The sequence below is a fragment of the Podarcis gaigeae genome (assembly GCF_964106915.1).
Source record: "Podarcis gaigeae genome assembly, chromosome: 6".
NCBI lineage: Eukaryota > Metazoa > Chordata > Lepidosauria > Squamata > Lacertidae > Podarcis > Podarcis gaigeae.
This window is the reverse complement of record NC_139682.1, coordinates 95492076-95505345: the sequence shown is the minus strand read 5'-3', so window position 1 is coordinate 95505345 and position 13270 is coordinate 95492076. Positions and strand designations below refer to the sequence as shown.

Sequence of the window (13270 nt, the reverse complement as noted above, 5' to 3'; positions counted from 1 at the left end):
AGCTCCGTTCTTAACCTGAAACTGTTCTTAACCTGAGGTACCACTTTAACTAATGGAGCCTCCCACTGCTGCCGCACAGTTGACCTAAAAATTAACTCATGCAAATTTAGTTGCTAAATACAGGATACTGAACTCCCCAGTGGGATCCATCCACACAATGGGAGCTCACCCCTTCATGGGGATTCAAGCCATTGACCTTCTGATCAGTAAGCCCAGAGGCTGAAGGCAGCCCTGTTCAGGGAATTTTTTAATGTGTGACATTTTAATGTATTTTTAATCTTTGTTGGAAGCCACCAAGAGTGACTGGGGAAACCCAGCCAGATGGGCGGGGTACAAATAATAAATTATTATTATTACTTAGACCATAGCGCCACCCGCATCCCTTTACCCATTTTTACCCTTTTTCTTCTTCACTCAGCTCCCCAGTGGGATCCATCCACACAATGGTAAGGAGATCTGAAGGCAGACAGCAGACAGGGATGCCTAGGCTCAGATAATGGCTCACTATCACAAGTCTTTCACCCTTTTGTTAAGCAAACAGGATGGCCAATTTTAGCCATTTCTCCCTATTCTGGAAGGAATTGTGAAAATTGTAGAAATCACGCAGTCCACAGCCCAGGTACAAATCCCAGGAGGTAGGGATTGTCCTGAGGAATAGGAGGAGCATGTTCCATTGCAGCTTTTCCTGGTAACTAGTTAGTTCCTTTTTTTGGCTTGTTTGCTTTGCTTTGGACTCTGCCTCAGCAGCCACTGTAGGCCCTATGCAACGGAGGCAAAAGTGCTGCAAGTCCATCATCTACAGCTCAGTTTGAGGACTGAGTTATTAAGAGAAGCAAACAGTGGTGGTGGAGTAGATATTCGAAGAGACTTTTCTAGCTGTTCTGCCTAACATTGCAGCAAAGTTTCCTCTTCTTCAATTCCCATGGCCAGGTGAGAAAACGGAGACAAAGGCAGAGACAAAGGACGAGACGGAGGAAGAGAGGAATTTAGAGTGTGTGCACAGAGCCAGCACCATCAGACAAGGAGAGTTGTCTGCTTCCAGACAATAGAAGCTTAAGTGTTTACAATAGTTATCTTTCCCCAGTATCAGAAAGGATAAAATGTACCCATAGGAGAACAGTTCTAAGGTTGTGTAGGTCTCCCTCTGTGCTCTGCTGTCAGGAAAGCGTTGTTCACAGCTTTGCAAGAAATGGCAGGAATAAAAAGGATGCCTTTCAAAGGAAGTCAGCATTTCGTGTTCACTGCTGGGGGAACTGTTGTGAACCGTGTTCACCATGACTGCCGAGGTCTGGCCAGCATCCATTCAAAAAGGGGGAGGAAAGGCCCAAAGCTGCAAAAGTGACAATTTGGTTGGGTGTGTGTTTTAATTGTCTGCACCTGCTGCTTTCATAGGAAAGCATCCCTCTCTGCCTCACCCCTTTCCCCCCATGGCTCAGTCCTGTGAATGGAGTGTGCCCTCAGGGTAGGGCCAGAGAGCCACTGGGTCTATTCTGGCTGTACATTTCCCTACTTCTCCACAGTACAGATCAGTTGATGCTCATGTTTCAGAGCTGAGAATATTTGGGGTTGGGACTGGACACCATGTGCAGAAATCAAATGATGGGCTCTGGCTCAGAGGACTCAGATCTGAAGGTCTAGTTTTCTCTTGGAGTTTCTATGCAGCAGAGTAAACTGATTGCTTTGTGCTCCTTTGTGTTGAACGTGCTCTCAGGCAAAACTAGAGACCAGACTCTGCAAATCTGTGTGTGGATCCCTGGCTTTGGGAAATGGTCCTTTAACACCAAGAATTGCAACAATTTAGCCTCATCCTTAAGCATGCTATGCTTCCTATGCAAATTTTGAAGTTATTCTTTTCATTGCTGTCTACATGTCATGCAAAATTGATTTCCTTGAAAGAAACCAAAAGCCTATTTCCTCACGATTTTACTGCATTGCTGGGGCTGAGGACTTAAACTCCAGTCCACACTCAAAACATTTGGTTGAGCTTGTGCTATTGACCATCTGATGACTTTGCAGGTTTTACAGAAGAATGAAGGCACCTTAAAATCCTAGCAAGCAGTTAGAAGAATGCTAATTTTAAAGTATTGCTCATTAAGGCCCCAGTTGGAATGGTGTCCAATTGCTAGTATTTTCGTGATCTTTTAAATATTTCAGAGGAACCAGCTGTTGGAGCAAGCTGAGGAGCTCAGTGTCAATTCTTTCTTGAGCTCCTTGTCTCTCCCCAGGGACACCGCGAAATAAGAAAACAGCTGCTCTGGAAGTTTCACACCTTAGACAAAAATTAAGCTAGCATCCTACAATGGCCACGGCTGCCTTGTGAAAACAAGGTTGGCTCTCTTCAGCTTTGAAGCCAATTCTGACCCCATCCCAGGTCCTTTTCAAAAGTCCCCTCTGTGAATTTTGCTAGAAAATAGTCTTCAAAAATTCTCAGGTTTGCGAATGCTGGGCAGATGTTCAGTGGATATTAATATTCAGTATCTGCATTCTGGCATTCAGCAGCTTCTCAGCTGACAGCAAACTTTTTTTATTCAGGAAGGGCCATTAAACTGTTACAGGCAACATACTCTCTGGCCACCTATGTCACTCTGCACAAGAGCCAAAGCTATGACGGATTGTCTAATAACTAAGTGTAAGCTAGTGTGGCAGACAAGGCCTCCTGGGAAAGGCAGGAGCAAACTGACATTCATCATTCATGTGAAGTTTCCTCTAGTCTGTTGGGAGGTTTTTTGTTTGTTTTAAATGAGAAATAATTCCAAACAACAAAACCATTGACAAACGGCTATAACAAGTTAAGGAGAGAGCTCCCAAAATATGTACAGACCTTTCAAATGCTAAACAGAGATGACACTGACACCATTTCAGATGTTACACAGCAATTAATTTCTAGTGTAGACAAACTAGTCAAGTCCTACAGGTATCATCAGCTGCCTGGTGGGTGGAAGAGAAAATAATGAGAAAATAAACTGTGTTTGAACATTATCAAAGGGGATAGAGGACTTCACTGACATTCTCATGGGCTTTTGATGTGCTTTCCTTCCTTTTGCGGTAGCTGAGGGCATGTTTGTGAGTACCCTTTCCTTCATTCCACAAAGTGTCTCTCTGGTGGGCTGCACTCTGCAGCTTTCCTACGTGCCTGTGCCTCCGGGAAAGCCCAGGGGGAAAGAGGTCATAGTCCCATGGGACTATTTGAGACCAGGAAGCATGGGCGACCACAGAGGATTGCAGAGTGCTGGAGATATGTATGTTTACTGGAAAGTAAAACACATAGGCACCACCTTTGCATAATCTGGTACTGAGAGCATTGCTTCCACCAGACCTAGAGAGAGCAGCAATGTTAATGTCAGGGACTGGCTAGATGAGGAGGAGTGGTGCAAACTGCCTGACCAAGAGCCCCCAAGGGAAAGCACAGAGGAAGAAGATTCGGATTCGGACTCCTAGGGGTGGACAATTGGACACACCCCAAAGGAGGGTAAGAGCTGGGAGGTACTAGAGACTGGGAGGTTGGAGAATGAGGAAAGAAGGGGGGGAGCAGGTGCCCCAGCATGCAGCAAAGACTGGAGTCAGACTAAGCAGCTTCACCACAGAGCCCCCCTGACAGTGTTTCTACTAACAGCCTGCCTGCTCCTCCCACGACCAGATCATGGTGTCTGATGCACATCACAGAGCAGAGAGACAGGCGGAGACAGAGAGGGTCCCTTGGGGCTCACCGTAGACAGAGGGACCTGACACAGAGGGAATGGACTGAAGTGGGAGGTGCAAAACAGTCTGTGCAGCTGCTTGCTGTAGTGGAGTCCCAGGAGTGGACTCTCAGGAGTCTCTGTATGTTTCCTGTTCTGATTCCTTAATAAAATGACTAACTGCAAGTTAGCTGGTGTTGCCTTGTCTCTCTCTGATCTGCAAACAAACTGTGCTTCGTGTCAGTTAAGTGATAATAATACTAATAATTCTATTATTTGTACCCCACCCATTTTGAAATGATAGCTGCACAGGATATGTTTTATTATACAGCTTTCCCTCCCTGAAAAAGAATCATACTGCCCCAAAAGCATTGGGAGGTTTAAAGAAATAGGGAAACATTACTTTTAGGCATGGATTTACAATAAACTATTCTGGGTATAATTCGGCCAAAGTTAAGTCATTTTAAGTTTCATTCCATTGGGGAAGATTTAAGCATGTGCTTTGGAATGGGTGTGAAAGTGCTTAACTTTGGTTGGACTGTGCCGCACGTTTTTTCCATTCCTGTGCAATAAAATATTATTTACTGAGAGCTACAGCAATCCATCTGCCCACCCTCTTATTCACATACCTGCTATGTATTATCCATTGTGTTTGATGTTCACCAGAACATATCTTCCTATATACATAAAAATGCAAGGTTGTCATCACACTGCAGTTTGTGTGACATAGGTGGGAGACGCTTCATGGCGTAGTTTGCCAAATTGTTCTGTGAAGCGTCTCAGCCTTCATTAAATGCAGCTGCAGCAAGGTAAAGTAAAGTTGGATGGATCAAGATATTTCCAGTAATAAATGTGTCAGTTTCGCATGTTATCAAACCACCCATTTGCACATGCTTCTCAACTTTAAGTGTACGTTTTGATATGTGTTTGGGCATGTTATTGAGCTGTGAACAGTTTTGCAAAATTCAGAGAAGTGTAAAAGCTTTGTAGTGGCCTAGGAAGAGAAAATCAGATTGGTTCTTTTAAAAATGTGGAACAAACAAAATCCTCAGTCATTTCTAGTGAAGATGCTGCATTTAAAGAAGGGGGACAGTGCAGTTAGGACCAACAGCAACATTAAGGGTGTGAACTCTTTCCTCCACTCCAACCGGGTGCTCCTCCCTTCCAGGTGAGACAGGGTGATCTTCCATATCCCAATGGGAAGAGTGACCAACAGCTGAACTAGTGCTCCCCACAATTTGAGAGGTCCCATCACAGCAGGATTCAGTCTGAGGGCCACATTCTTTTCTAGGTAGGGGGACAGATGCCAGTAATGTGTAGGGCCAGAAGCAAAGGAGGGCACAACAACTAATGTGAATTCTACATGTGTAGTTTCTGCACACACTTGCACACCCCTCTTAGCCCTCCATCCAGACAAGCAAGAGGTCAAGGACACATTCCAGCCATGCAAAGCCAGGGGCAGTGCCTGGAGATAGTGGGTGTAGCTAGGGAGGGGCATTGTGTGTGTAGAGTCCCAAGGCTTTGATGCCTTCATTTCACCCAACTGATGTCCCCACCGCCTGCATAGCAGGCATCTTGCCAGAGCCCAGATCTACTCTCATATCAGGCCATTTGAAAGGATTTTCATTCTACATTTCCAGTAAATGCAAGACTTACAACAACTGCTCAGACTGTCAGTGGGAAAACGATGAACTTCCCAGCCAGAAGGGCCTGCAATCCCCCTTCTGGTGTGGGCCAGAAATTATAGACGAGTCCTGTGTAGCACAACACAGGGCCAGCTGCAACAACATCTGTATGCTGCTCACAGCCAATCTCCCTCCCAGTTTATAAATAAAACAAGTGAAGTTATTTTGGCCACAGACATGGCGATGTCTCTCGAAACACAGAGATGCTCTTTCGCTGTGTCCCTGCAATGTCCCAGTTCATTGTTATTCTTCGGCAGCAAACAGAACTTGGATTGAACAAGGTACCCATCTGCAGCCACAAGAGAAAAGAGACTCTCTCTTCATATTACTGTAATAAATAGGGGCTTTCAGGCATCCAAACAGGGAACAAAAGAAGGACTGGACACAGGGGAGGAGAGGGTAGCCCAGAGGAAGGGAACGAGAGGGGCAGAGTCGGGAAAGCTATTGCTAAAGTTAAGGAATTGTTGGTGCAAAAAAGCAGAACTGCAGGAAAGGAAGAGAGACCATTGTGCAGCATTAGGAGAGTGAAGAAAAAATAGAGGCAATGAATTAATGTTGATTGTCATGCACAAAGCATCATCAGCACAAGCACGAGAACATAAGACAACACTTGCTGGGTCAGACCTGTGGATGGGCCACAGTCCACCACTCTGTTCTCACAGTAGCCAACCAGATGCTTTCGGAAAGCCCACAAATAGGATCTGACTGCAACAGCCCTCTCCCCTCTATTCAATTTCTTAGCAACCAGAATTCCGAAGCAAATTAGGCAGGGCATTCAACTGGCCAGGAAGGACCCAGAAAAAGTTGAGAATATCTAGTGCTCATGGACCTTTTCCATATGCAACCGGCACTTATGAGTTGATCACCATACCTCAGGTGCTTCTCACTGGCCTCATGCCAGGAAAGCTACTGCCTCACTGATGAGTTGCAAAACACACTGTGAGCTTTCCCTGAACATGTCATTAAAAATCCCTGGCACTTTTCATAAAAGTTTGAAGCTTTCAAGCTGGCTGCGTTCCAACCTAGGTAATTGCATTTTGTCCACCTAAACTCACATTGCAGTTCCACCTGGATATTCTATGCTCTGCTTCTTAGCCTGCAGGGAACTCAGCAGTGACAGCCTGGTCTGTGGAAATGCCTTCCTTGTGGGCGGGGGCAGATTAAGGTCTTCAGAGTCCATAAGCATTTAAAAAATGTTGGTACCCCCTAAATATCTAATTCAAAATATAAACAATAATACACTGCAAAAGTTTATTTTTTGAAATGAAACAAAACCTACAGTAAAATGGAAAATAATGTTTACTTTTGCATACTTCCACTTTATTTATATTTGATAAACATTCTCCTGCTTTTTCTAGTTGCAAAGTCTTTGATCAGATCCTCAAAACTATCTTATGAAACACATCTGCTTCTATATTTAGTAGAGATAAGACATCCAGCCTGCCTTGTTGCATAGTTGTTCTGTTGGGGTTTTTAATATACTCCAGCTAAATGAATGCTCAGCTGAGCAATCTGTGACCATTAACGTTAAAAATTCGGCAATGGGAAATTTCTGTGGTGTCCCCCTTCCTCTGATGCCCTAAGCACCTGCTTAGTCTGCTTCATGGTTAATTCAGCCCTGCTTGCAAATTAAGATTTAGGCAAAGAGTCTCTGCAAGTGAGGGTGATCTTCTTGCTGGAGAGATCAGGAATGGCTCTCCACTCAAGGTATGTTGGCATCACCACTATGAGCAAGGAGGGATGAATGTGCCAGTTTGGGTGTCTTTCAGTTTTTCATTTTTCCAATGTTTAGTTCGCCACATTTCCATATCAGTTTGTGAACAGGGACGCGGGTGGCGCTGTGGGTAAAAGCCTCAGTGCCTAGGGCTTGCCGATCGAAAGGTCGGTGGTTCGAATCCCCGCGGCGGGGTGCGCTCCCGTTGCTCGGTCCCAGCGCCTGCCAACCTAGCAGTTCGAAAGCACCTCCGGGTGCAAGTAGATAAATAGGGACCGCTTACTGGCGGGAAGGTAAACGGCGTTTCCGTGTGCGGCTCTGGCTCGCCAGAGCAGCGATGTCACACTGGCCACGTGACCCGGAAGTGTCTTCGGACAGCGCTGGCCCCTGGCCTCTTAAGTGAGATGGGCGCACAACCCCAGAGTCTGGCAAGACTGGCCCGTACGGGCAGGGGTACCTTTACCTTTACCTTTTGTGAACATATGTCAGAGAGTCACCTAAGGAGCCCTGTGTGAGGACTTCTGCTTGTCGGGAGACATGTGTCCTACTAGAAAGTTGCCCCTGTCTGTGCCGTGTTGGGAGATGTGGTGCGGACCAGACCTGCCTCCTCCTCTGGTGCCACAGGTGAACTTCTGGAAGCCAGCCAGCCAGCTTCTGGAAGTGCCATGGCGGAAGGAGGAAAGTGAGCAGTGACATGCTGGTCAAGGTAAGTTCTCCTTCTGTTTATTGGTCCTGTACTCTGGCGTGTGCCAGCTGACTTGCACCACAGTATGGAACCAAAAAATGCCCATCATTTCGTACCACGTTCTGGCCAAAACAGGCATCTGTGTTTGGGATCAATCCGGGATGTCCCAGTTCAATCAGGACACTTGAGGGGTTTGAGATACATGTTGAAATAATGCTGCAGACTTTCCTTTTGAAAATTCTCATAGCCAGATTATAATTTTGGCTTTTACAAGCAAACATTCTGGCATCTGGTCCAGAGGTCAAAAAGACTAGCCAGGCTGATTTTTCTACTGGTTGGTTTTCTGAGCCTAACTGCAAACCCCTCATTCCCCATGCTTTTTTAATTTACTAATTTTATCATCAGCATAGGTCTGCCTTCCCTCTTTCAAGCCCCGCCACCCCCCAAATATAAGCCATGTCCAAATCAACCTCAGAAACACAATGCTTAGTATTTGGACTTATTTATTTCACTTGCAATTTCTCAACTCTCATCATCCAGAGGGAAATCACAGCACATGTTAATCTTTGTTCTCCTGCCATTAGTCTTCATTATGTGAAAACCAATGCACAGAAATGACACTTTGCCGGGTGCAGTTTCTCAGCAAATTGAGCTCTTGCTCATTCAAACATTACTGCTATGGCTATTGGCTTGGCAGATTCCATATGGGTTGGTATGTTTTACAGGTTGTGTAAAAAAAACCACATGCATGTAATTTAGCAGCAGAGCTGCTTTTAGACACTTCAGCAAACTGTGGGGAACAAGAATCAAGTAGCAGACCCATTGCCAGGCAGGTTAGAGGTGCTCCTGGGAACGTTTGGGTGGTAGGGTTGTGCTAGCAGATGATGACCTCTGATCTTGCCATATTTATATATTTATTTTTTATATATACTGCCCCTCATTTGCAGTTCCTGTGGCAGTTCACAGCATAAAATAACAATCTAAGAACCACAAAATACAAAGTGAAAATAAGAACAACAAGCCAACAATCCTCTCTCCCACAGCACATTTAAAAGGGCATCAGATATTAATCAGCCTAAGGCCTGGATGAAGAGGAATGTTTTCACCTGTAGACTAAAGGTGAGCCTCCCTGGAGAAAACATTCCACAACCGGCGAGCCATCACAGAAAAGGCCTGTTCTCATGTTGCCACTCTCTGGATCTTTTGCAGAGGACAAACACGAAGATGGGCTTCAGAGGGTTATCTCAGGGTCTGGGTGGGTTCATATGGGCAGAGGCGGTCCTTGAGGTATTGTGGTCCTGAGCCATTTAAGGCTTTTAAAGTCAAAACCAGCACTTTGAATTGGGTCTGGAAACTAATTGGCAGTGTAATGTGCTCAAACCATCTTGCCCCAGTGAGCAACTTGGCTGCTGAATTCAGCACAGCTGAAATTTCCAAACCAACTTCAGAGGCAGTCCTCTGTATAATGTGCTGCAGTATCTAATGTAGACATTACCAGAGTACAGTGGTACCTCTGGTTAAGAACACATTTCGTTCTGGAGGTCTGTTCTTAACCTGAAACTGTTCTTAACCTGAGGTACCACTTTAACTAATGGGGCCTCCCACTGCTGCCACACGATTTCTGTTCTCATCCTGAAGCAAAGCTCTTAACCCGAGGTACTATTCCTGGGTTAGCGGAGTCTGTAACCTGAAGCATCTGTAACCTGAAGTGTCTGTAACCCGAGGTACCACTGTATACACAACAGTAGTTGGACTGTCCCTGTTCAGATTGGGGCACAGCTGGGCTACCAGCCAAAGTTGATGGAAGGCACTCTGCGCCACTGAAGCCACCTGAGCCTCAGATAACAGCAATGGGCCCAGAAGAATCCCCCATGCTGGATATCCACTCCTTCAAAGGGAGTGTAAACCCACCAAGAGTGGGCAACCTCCTGGCCACCCAGTCTAGGGAACCGCCAACAAACAGTGCCTCAGTTTGCTTGATTCTTTAAATGCAGAATATTTTCATGTGTGGTGAAATGCAGTATGGCAGGGCAGGGGAATCAGTGGCTCTCCAGCTGCTGTTCCCTCCAACTCCTTCATCCCTGACCATTTGCCATGCTGGCTGCAGCTGATGGGAGTTGGCATCCAATAATAGGCTCCCCACACCTGCTGTAGAAGTTAAAAACAACTTGGGATATATATTTAGTTTTCATGCCATGCAGTCCTATAACATGGTTATTTGAGCATAAGCCATTGTATTCATTGTATTCAGTGAGACCTTGTCCAGGGGAGATGTGCACAGGACAGGGATTGATCACATATCTCCTTGTAACAGCTGGTGTGGAGTTAGCATCTAAATGGAAATGATTGATTTCTGGATTAAGAAAACATGGAATATTCTGAGCAAGATCCAGCCACAGGTAAGCACTTTTAAGACCCATTGACTGCCACGGGGAAGTTAAGAACATGCTGACATCTCTCCCATTCAAATCAATAGGACTTTTAAAAAAGCTTAACTTTGGATGCGTCCCACACATTAGTAACAAAACTGACTCCAAGGCTACAGATTTAAGAAGACGAAGAACATGTAGCCCCGCTGGCTCACTTGCATGCGGGGGGGGGGGGCAGCGTTTTCCATTGCATTGCATATGACTGTAATGGCAGGGAAAGAAGTATGCCAGCTCCAGGACTGGCATTGTCTCGGGCCGATTGTGTGGGCATGCCAGGGAAGCAAGGGGGCTTTGCATCTGCCAGATCTGCAGCTGCCCCCACAAGCGCCGGATGGGTCTGTGGGTTGCCCTGATTTGCTTACACTGGACGAATCTTCAGCCTCGTGTCCAATCTAGTCCAAAACCTATTTGGGTGGGGAGAGGACTGGCTCATTCTTCCCATGCTTGTCACACTACATGCCTTAGGTGAACAATACAAATACCACATACGAAGTTGCCTTATCAAGAGTCAATTCACTGTCCAGTATCATCTCCTCTCAGGAGCACAGGCAGGGGCATGTTGAGCTAAGCTGGTGCCGCAAGTCTTTTTCATGGAGGGAGGCCATGGGCTGCTTGTATGGCTATGTAGCAGTGTGCTGTAGCAGTGAGCTATGACTCCCCCATATATTTTTATGCAATTGTCAGATAAGCAAACATTGTCAAAGTGTGAGGTAGCTTTCCTCTGGGTGCTCAAGCAGCAGCCTCAAAATTTCTAGCACAATTTTACGAGTGCATCTGAATACACTGTGTGTGGTCGGTATGTCGGACATGTTGAAATCACCAAACATAGGAGAATCTGCTCTTTTCCACATACTGTAGTTTTAATTTTGGTGGAGCTGCTAATTTGGTGACCATTTATACCCAAGTGGCACTACTCCTTTTCACTGATCAGCTGTAAGCCTGAGTAAGGAGCCACCAGGAAAGCCACCTCTTTCATTTAGGTGAATTACATTTGATGAAGGGACGCGGGTGGTGCTGTGGTCTAAACCACTGAGCCTAGGGCTTGCCGATTGGAAGGTCGGTGGTTCGAATCCCCGTGACGGGGTGAGCTCCCATTGCTCGGTCCCTGCTCCTGCCAACCTAGCAGTTCGAAAGCACATCAAAATGCAAGTAGATAAATAGGTACTGCTCTGGTGGGAAGGTAAACAGCATTTCTGTGCGCTGCTCTGGTTTTGCTTAGTCATGCTGGCCACATGACCCGGAAAAACTGTCTGTGGACAAACGTCAGCTCCCTCGGCCAGTAAAGAAAGCTGAGTGCCGTGACCCCAGAGTCGTTCACAACTGGACTTAACTGTCAGGGGTCCTTACCTTTTTTTTTTTTTACCTTTGATGAGCCCCATGGCAGAATTTCATATATAACTGAATCACATTTTTAAAGAGGCCTGTGGTGAAACACATGAAGAGCTCTGCCATATACAGATTTGCTCCATTTTTAATATTCCACTTTGGTGGTCTATGATATCTGGAACAAAATTTGGAGATGTGAGTAGCTTAGCTATCATATTCATAGAACCAAATTTATAATCTTGATATATTTGAAGAGCTATTTGAAAACACGATGGCTGGCGCTTCTGTGACCTGACCCACCTCATCTTTTATGACCACATAATTCCGTGTCATAAATTTTCTTTTTATCAGCTTGTTCTGAGATCAGATGTACACTACCAGATGTTCCATGTTAACTCTTCATCTTAATTATATTAGATTGAGCCATATTTTATTTACTTAGGGAGGACAGTTATGACAGTTGGGTAACCCTTGTCGCACAGAGATCTGATCATTAAAAACAATTCCTTCCTTCCTTCTTTCCTTCCTCATGGTCACCTACCCAGACCATTACAACCTGCGACCAAGCTGAATACAGCTCTATAAGACTGAGCATCCAGCTCTGAATAAACCTGATTTTTCCTAAGGCTGCACATACACACAAGCATTCATCTGCCCCAGGTCCCTAATCTGAGCCCTCTGGATTGGGACCTGTGCTGACCAGGAAACCACCCACCCTGCCCCAGATCCAACCCTCGGTCAATTTGGGGGGTGGTGGTGGTGAGGCTGATATCTAATTAGGAGTTTAAAATCCTTTATTAAACATACAGGATAGGAGGAGGAAATGCTATCTCTCCCCCTTGCCTGAGTCTCGACTTAGAGCACGACGGTTTGGTCTCCAGCACATTCCCAGCAGGAAAACCCCTTGAGCTGCAACCAGCACTATGCAGAATCAAATTCTCCACTTAGGAGCTGGTAAGTGGAGGATTCCATCCTGTGTGGTGCTGCTCCTTCATGAGCGCCTTCCCTGCAAGGAAAGCCCTTACCAGAGGGTGCTGCTGCTCCAGAGAGTGGTGCATCAGGTGAGAAGAAGGAGAAGCCAGGTGGTCAAGCCTGCATCCAAAGGCATCCAGCCTGCGCCCCACTTTCTCCTGGGAAAACGTAGCTGGTCAAGTATGCCTCTCCTCTTCCCATTTTGTGAATTCTCCTTCTTCTCACCTTCCTACCTGGGCCACCTGAGCACTTGGTTCAGGACTCTGCTGAACACAGTGCACAACCCTAGTTTTTGCTCCCAGCATGGAATTCCAAAGACACCCAAGAGGCCATGATGAATGGCTGGTGGGCTGCATCTGGGACAGTAGATCAGAAACTGCACTCAGCAGAGGCGTGCAAACTGAGCATCTTTGTGCAAAACAACTCCTCTTAACAGAGATGCCACGAATTGGCACCCATGTTATTCTGAACAGAGATGGTGGGCAAATGGGTAACAGAATATTAACTGCCCCATCTTATAAGGCACAGGAGTGGGGTTCAGAGCATTCCCAATGGGGCTGGAGGCTGGCTGCATTGCACTGCCTCGGCCTCACCAGAGCTTTGGGGATTTCGATGCAACAGAGGCTGGAGCGGAGCAGCAGCTGGTGCCCTTTCATTAAGGAGCGACTTCTTGTGCGCCTGCCAACCGCTCACCCTTAGCCAGGGCCTTCCCAGAGAGATGCATGAAGGAAGGGTTGGTGAGAATCAATTGCTTTGATGAGACGTTTGGACGCTGCTCCAGG

General features: G+C 46.1%; 1 protein-coding gene across 2 annotated transcripts in view; it reads right to left on the bottom strand.

Annotated features, from left to right (window-relative positions):
* The window catches only part of TNR (tenascin R), a 383028-nt gene that overhangs the window by 306455 nt on the left and 63303 nt on the right, over positions 1-13270 (bottom strand). The gene's annotated exons all lie outside the window — the stretch shown is intronic.